The sequence below is a fragment of the Cupressus sempervirens genome, chromosome 9, assembly GCF_028749045.1.
Source record: "Cupressus sempervirens isolate cs-2001-9-10 chromosome 9, ASM2874904v1, whole genome shotgun sequence".
In the NCBI taxonomy this organism is placed as follows: Eukaryota; Viridiplantae; Streptophyta; class Pinopsida; order Cupressales; family Cupressaceae; genus Cupressus; species Cupressus sempervirens.
Genome location: NC_143126.1, coordinates 556,692,434 through 556,699,773, shown reverse-complemented (window position 1 = coordinate 556,699,773; position 7,340 = coordinate 556,692,434).

The window sequence follows — 7,340 nt, the reverse complement described above, 5'->3', positions numbered from 1 at the left end:
TCAACGAGCAAGGCCCTAAATAACAAAGCCATCATCTAGCAATATATGGTAGCCTCTGGTAAAAAAGTAAATGCTGCAAAATCTAAAAAAAATTCATCAACACCAAGCCCAAAAAGGAAACACAGATTTGTAGTATCATGGGCTGCAAAAAAGGCACTTTTCCATGCAAATACTTGGGAATAGAATTATAAAAAGGCAATAAATCTAATAAGGCATGGTATAATACTCTTAATAAATTGGATGCGCAGATAGGAGGCTAGAAAGACAAATGGCTAACTAAAGTAGGTAAAGTTACTAAGATTAAAGCACTGCTATCCACCCTACCAACCTATCCTCTTTCCTGCCTTCCTTTAGCTAAACATACTAATAAGAAATTCTAGGCTAAATTCAGGAATTTTCTTTTGAACGATTAAGATGAGTAAAAAAAACTAACTCTAATTAAATGGGACAGTATTTGTAGACCTAAGGAACTAGGATGTTTAGGCATTAAAAACTTAAGTTGGTAGAACGCGGCACTTGGAGCCAAACTTACTTGGCGTCTTTTTGTAGAAAGAGAACATAAATGGGCCAAAATCATGTATACCAAATATCTGAATGAAAATGACCCCTATTTTATCTTTAGAATGAGGTCTCTCCCTAAAGGATCTGAAAGCTAGAACTTTATAGTTAAAAGTCGAGCCCTCATTAGTAAATACCTAACATTGGATGTCAGATCGAGAGACGAAGCTTTATTTTGGGAAGATTCATGGGATGGGTTCCCCCCTATAGATAGTATGGGGATATTAGAGAAGGTTAAAGAGCAATTAGTCAAACTTTGGGGGTGCAAAGCCGATGATAATAAAAACAAAATATGTATTGATGGGACCACAAGATGGGAATGGAAATCGGTGGAGAATATAGATATAGACCCAGCAGATAAAAATGTATACAAAAATCTAATCCGAAATAGGAAAATCAAGCATCTTGACAGAAAAGATAGACTCATTTGGGCTACATCACAAGATGGTAGGTATAGTGCCAAAAATGGATATAGAGCGATCACTCATTCCCAAGAATGGGAGCATCTCAAAATAGGATCCTAACAGCAGATAGACTGTGCAAGCTGGATGTTGAGGGCCCATCAAGATGCGTACTCTATAAGCAAGACAATGAAGATGCTAATCACATCCTATATAAGTGCTCATATACACAAATTTGTTGGTAATGGCTCAAACAAATGCTGGGATGGACCACTCCATTACTAGTATACCTTAATGAATTCCTGAAGGGATGGCCCAAAGAGAGGAGTAAAGGAATATATAGTAAACTATGGAATATATGTCCAGCCATCCTTATGTGGGAGATTTGGAAAGAAAGGAATAGAAGAATCTTTTATAATTAGGGTATGCAGTCAAATGAGATTCCTAAGAAAATTGAAGCATGTATAATTGAGACATTAAATTCTCATCTAAGGAAAACCCAAAAAGAAGAAGGATCATTTTCGAGTTGGGATGGTTTAATGATTTTTTTTTGGAAAAACCTAATCAACCTGCCACTTATATATATAAAGAAGAATAAAGAAGCTAGGAAGAATTGTAGATCATCCCCCCCCCACCATCTGGGTGGACTAAGCTAAATTTTGATGGGGCCTCAAGAGGCAATCCTGGCACTATTGAAATTAGATGTATCATTAATAATTTGTCAGGCAAATGGATAGTTAGAAGGGGTAAACCCTTAGAGCCTACATCTAACAACCTCACAGAATTAGAAGCCCTTCAAGAAGGTCTCCAAATTTGCTCAAATTTAGGTTTTTCAAAGATTATTATTGAAGGTGATTCTCAGATTGTCCTCAATGCCATCAAGAAAAGCTCCATGCCAAACTGGGTCCTAAATTCTAAATTGGAAGCAGTCCTTAATATTCAAGATCATTTCCTAGATACTCAAATCTGCCATATTTACCGAGAAGGTAACCAAAAGGCAGATCAATTGGCTAATAAGGGTGTCGAGGACATTTAAATTTATTTTTTAATGATTAATAGTTCACAGGAAAACATAATATATTAAGCTAATTCCTAACACTTAATCTTAAATATTATAACCAAAGACTAATAAAATTCCTTATATAGTTGGTCTTCTTTACCAATTCAGCCCGGTAGCACAAGTCAAGTTTTTAGGTCTTGTTTATTTTCCTTCTCTTTTTGATAGTTTTATCCCCTTTTCTCAATCTTATCGAAGCTTTTAATCATTTCATATCTTGTCTTCTATCAGCATAAGCATGCAATCTTGGTCGATATAATATCATAAGGGGGATCAGTGTATTAGCTGTTAGGCTCCCAACATAGATAGTTTTCGAAACATAGTCTAATACAAGAAATTAGTAGGTTTTCTTAATATTCTATATGTCTTTCTAGAAGATAGAGTTTTGTGATTTATTATTAACAACATTAGACGCTGGCACCAATCATTTCTAGGTATGACAATATCTTGCCACCCATTCAGTTCTCCTTTAATCCTTCCTCCTTTCTTTCCCATCATTTTAGATATCTAGATCTAGGAAACATCATTAAGACACGACATCATGTGGTGGCTTATGTTAGTGATGTCAGACACCTAGGTTTTTCTAGAATCTTCGCATGTAGTCTGTTTTGCTCCTATTTTATTTGTCTCCCCCCATCTCTGTCAGTCTCAGTTAGTGTTAAACCCCAAGATGGATTCTAACATCTGCCTATTCCATGCTTTGGAGGTGCAAAACATGGCATTCTGAGGAATTGTGAAACTTGAAAGACGGAACCATCTGCTAAAGCCGGTGGATAATATGACAAGGATTGAGTCATGCCATTGGAGAAGGCACTTTCAACTATGATTTTTCCTAGCGGACTAATAGTGACATAATAGGGACATTCATTGGGTGTTTGGCTAGAGCTAAGATAAATAAGTGGGTAATGTTAAGACTTTGCATCAATATCTTTGACCCAATTTGGCATGTGGGCTTGGAAGAAGTCATTAAAAGCATTGATGAGAAACTTAGGATTCCTCTTCCAAAGATGTATATGGTGCACCCACCTAGCAGCTTTGATTTGGTGGTTGTCATCAGGCATCTCACCTTGGTCATTTGAGAGCATGTGGCCTTTCTAAAGGAATGGCCTAAATTGGAGGCCAGCATTCAATTCCTCCTTCAGTGGAGAGGGCTTATCGAAGATAATAACAAGGACTGGCTTAAAAGTTATCTCAACATCTTCAAAGCATACATACACCTAGGTGTGGATCTAGACAACATGGAGGATCTGGAATTATGCACCCCAAACATGGAGAAGTCAAGCCGGGAAAAGAGTGCTTTCAAATTCCTGCCAAACTTCTAGATAGAGAACTCCAAGGACATCTTAGAGATTATCATGGTATTTTGGAAATAGGTTATAGATTTGGAGGTCTTTTTGATTCTGGGGGTGCTTGGTCTCTTCTTGTTTATAGTTAATAGTCTGGCTGGGGGCTCCCCTATTTTTGTCCCTCCTCCCCTGCTCCTAGTCCATTAGCCCTTTTAGCTTGGTAGGCTTTGCTTTTCATTTCTTCTGATCATTTTGTTTTTAGCTTTCTCCCTTCTTGTCTCTAAGTGTCTTAGTTAGGTTCTAAAACTCACATAGTTTATCTTGCTTGGGATTTTTTGTAGGTCTAGGTTTTTAGCTTAGACATGATGCTATGCTTTATATACTGGTCCATATTCAAAAGGTGGTTTGTAACTTGGTTGTTTATACTAGTATATCTTATTTTAACTAAAGATAGTGTACTGTAAATATTATTATCAGAAATATATAGGAATTACATTCATATCATTTGGATGCAAGTTTATGCTATAATTTAGCTCCTTTGAATGGTTTTGTTTGTTAGATGGTTTATTACACTAATATAATCTGTCTAAACAAACTATAACAAGAAGTAGTTTATTGATAAACTACAGATGGAGATTAAGGTTACAATGTTTGACCATAAAATATGATCTACTTTGTGAGGAGTTTTTCATTTTAAAGATTTAAGAGATTGTTAGGTCTCACCTTGTTAGAGGATTTAACACTTATAATAAAGTAAGGACTCTGTTAGGAGATTTACAAAGATCTGTTAAGACCACTCTATTAAGAGATTTACCTTGATTCAAGTATGTTAAAATTGATTTGGTACTTGACTCTCAATTTTCTCTACAAGCTGATTTCAAGTCTTCTCCTTACTAACTAATCCTCTCCTGTGATTTGATAACACTTGTCTTTCCCTTTCACTTCACTGCTTATTAATAGGTCACTTGCTGTCAGATGATAACATAACCCTTGAAAGACTTCGTGTCTTTTCAATCCTTCATAGTATAATGCTTCATGTTCGCACATATATTCTTCTCTCCTTCTTCTCCTTCGTCATGTATATGATATAGGTTAAGATCATCACTATTTAAAGATTTCTGTAATCCATTTTCTAGATAGTTTGATGTTTTGCCTCTTCATCTTGATCGTTGAATGTACACCATAGGGATATGTGATCCACGTCATGTAAATGTTTTTTAACAACCTCATCAAAACTTAAATAATCCTTCCAAGTCGTCTTGATAATCATTTTGCCTAAATCTTTGTTCCATTCCTAACTTTTGTGTAAACTCTGCGTAGCTCGACCTTTATTGTCTCTGATGCTCACCATTGTTGTTGCTCGACCTTTGTTAACCTTCTGATGCTCGACATATATTATGCTCAGAACTTGCATACTTGGAATTCACTCGGTCGCTGAATGAGCTTGGTACATATATAAAATTACTCTGTGACCATACACTTACTTGGCTCCTATAGAGCTGCTTGGTACATACTAACTTATGTACATGACTCAGCCTCTGTAGAGTAGCTTGGTCGCAGTGATGACCGTGTGACTCTACCTTGTAAATGGCTAAGTGGTTTGACACTAATAGACAACAATGGTTAGAGATACCAACAATCTCATGATGTAGTGAAGCTTGACATGTAGGTTGACTTCCTTGATGTATTTGATCATGTTGTCATTCTCATGTGATGACATCCTATGTTCGATAGTTTGGGTCAACACTTGGGTTATTGAATTTATTATTCTACATTCCTTTATTCAATGTGTAGGTTGAATTAATGCATGTTTTTATTAATTATGGAATGGATCATTGTTGGCTAGATTGTGTTGTATTGACTTTGATATTCATATTTGACTTTTTGTAATTTATGTGTTTTGCTTGTGTAGCATGCTTGAGCAAATCGGGATCATTACAGTTTGACATCTTGGAACAAAAGGCCAAAAAGGTTTTGGAGGACACAACAAAGGATAGATGGGTCTACAAAACTTTAAAGTTATAGAGACAATTTTTATATCTCAAATTAACAACGAGAAATATATCTAATGCAATAACTCACTTGTGCTGATTCTTTTCACACAGTATAAAGATATTTCATATTGTAAAGACATATTGTATGACTTCACATCACAAAAATATAATTTTTTTGTATTACTTGTTAAAATTAATCGATGTTAATTTTGGTTTTTCCTCTTATAAAACAACTCACTTAAATTGTAAGAAATAAATCTTATTTACATTGGTTTTTAGTTTTCCTTTGTATCAATTCTTCACCCCTCCAATATATTATACAAGGTATGCTTTGCATCCAAGTAAACATCCCTTCGGGGAAAACTGAACTATAATTGCAGAGCCAACTATAGTTCATTTTGAGAACCACTAGCAACAACGCTAGCGACATCTAAGTTAGTTCGAGCAGTTTGAGTTGAAGAACTCCTAAATATACTTGTCCCAAAAGGTATAACTTACTACATATTAGAATATTATAACATTTCTTTAATGGCCATCTTAGTTATTCTTTAGTTCATTAGGTAGTTTCTATTTTCGTCTTTAGTTCATGATTGTTTCTTTCAGAAACATCGTCTTTGTAAATCTATATAAGGAGCTTTCATCTCCTTTGTTTAATACAACTACAAAAACATCGATTTGCCATAACACGGTATTAGAGTAGGTTGATGTGATTTCATAAAATTTTGTGAATTTAAAAAAAAAAGTCGAGCCTTTTTTGATTTGGAATTTTTAAATTTGCTTTTCGACTTTTAGAAATAAAAATTGCTCGAGGTATTTTATGAAATTTGGTAGTTTGCCTTCGAGGATTTTGGCTAAAAATCATGAGCCTGGTCAAAAGTTTTGATTGCATGATTTCTTGGTTTGGGCAAAAATCTCTAATTTCCGAAGGTTGCATATATTTGCTTGTGAGTTGCATGTTGCTTGCATGTGTTGTTTTATGATGCAGAGTCTCATGTTTTGCCACATGAAGGTTTCTTTGATGGGTTATTATAATTTTTTCCCTTAAAAAATTTCTAATGGGTTTTCATAATTTTTTCCCTTAAAAAATTCTGACAGGTTCTCATAAATTTTTCCCTTAAATTTTTTTTCTGATGGGTTCTTATAATTTTTTCCCTTGAATTTTTTTTGATTCTATAATTGGCAAAGTAGCGTGGGATTCCTTTGTGGGTTTATAATATTTCCTCAAAAATTATCTGTTGGGTTTTATGTTTTTTATTCGTGTCTCAGATTCTATTGTTTGGTTTTGATCGATTTTTCATTACACAAATCTTGTCTGATTTTTCAAATTTTCTCCTTAAAAAATCATGGCTTTTTGCAGTTTGTTTTGGGGCGTCATGCTCATCTGCAAAGTTTGGAGGGTTTATCAATTTTTCCTCAAAATTGTGCTAGTTGTTCTCAATTTTTGTCTCTGTTTTCCGGGTAGAGCAGCTTCGTTATCCAACATCAGGTTGGATATTTTGTGATGATTTCTGGTCAAATGTTTTGCTGATTCTGGGAGGGTTAGTGGAAAACTTCTTAGTGGCAGGGTCAGTGGTAGCTCTTGTCTCTTGTTGCAAAGTATTATGAAGAAGGGGACCCCCCTTTGTTCTTTTATGGAGGAATTTTGGCTTTTTGGTCATTAAAATTTTGCAGATTTAGGGCAGGTCTCAGGAACAACAAAATGTTTTGAAGAATTTGTGACCAAATGACAACAATTAGACAATGACCATTAAGGGAGGGTATTAGAAAATTATAATGTTTCTTTAATGGTTATCTTAGTTTTTAGTTCATTAGGTCATTTCTATTTTCGTTTTTACTTCATGATTGTTTCTTTTAAATATATCGTCTTTGTAAATCTATATAAGGAGCTTTCATCTCCTTTGTTTAATACAACTACAACAACATCGATTTATCATAACGCTACCAACATAACCATTGCACCTCATTTTTATGCAAGTGTTAGTATATATTTGTATATCTTTTAATTTGCACAACTACTAACATATATAGATAATATCCTTTTACA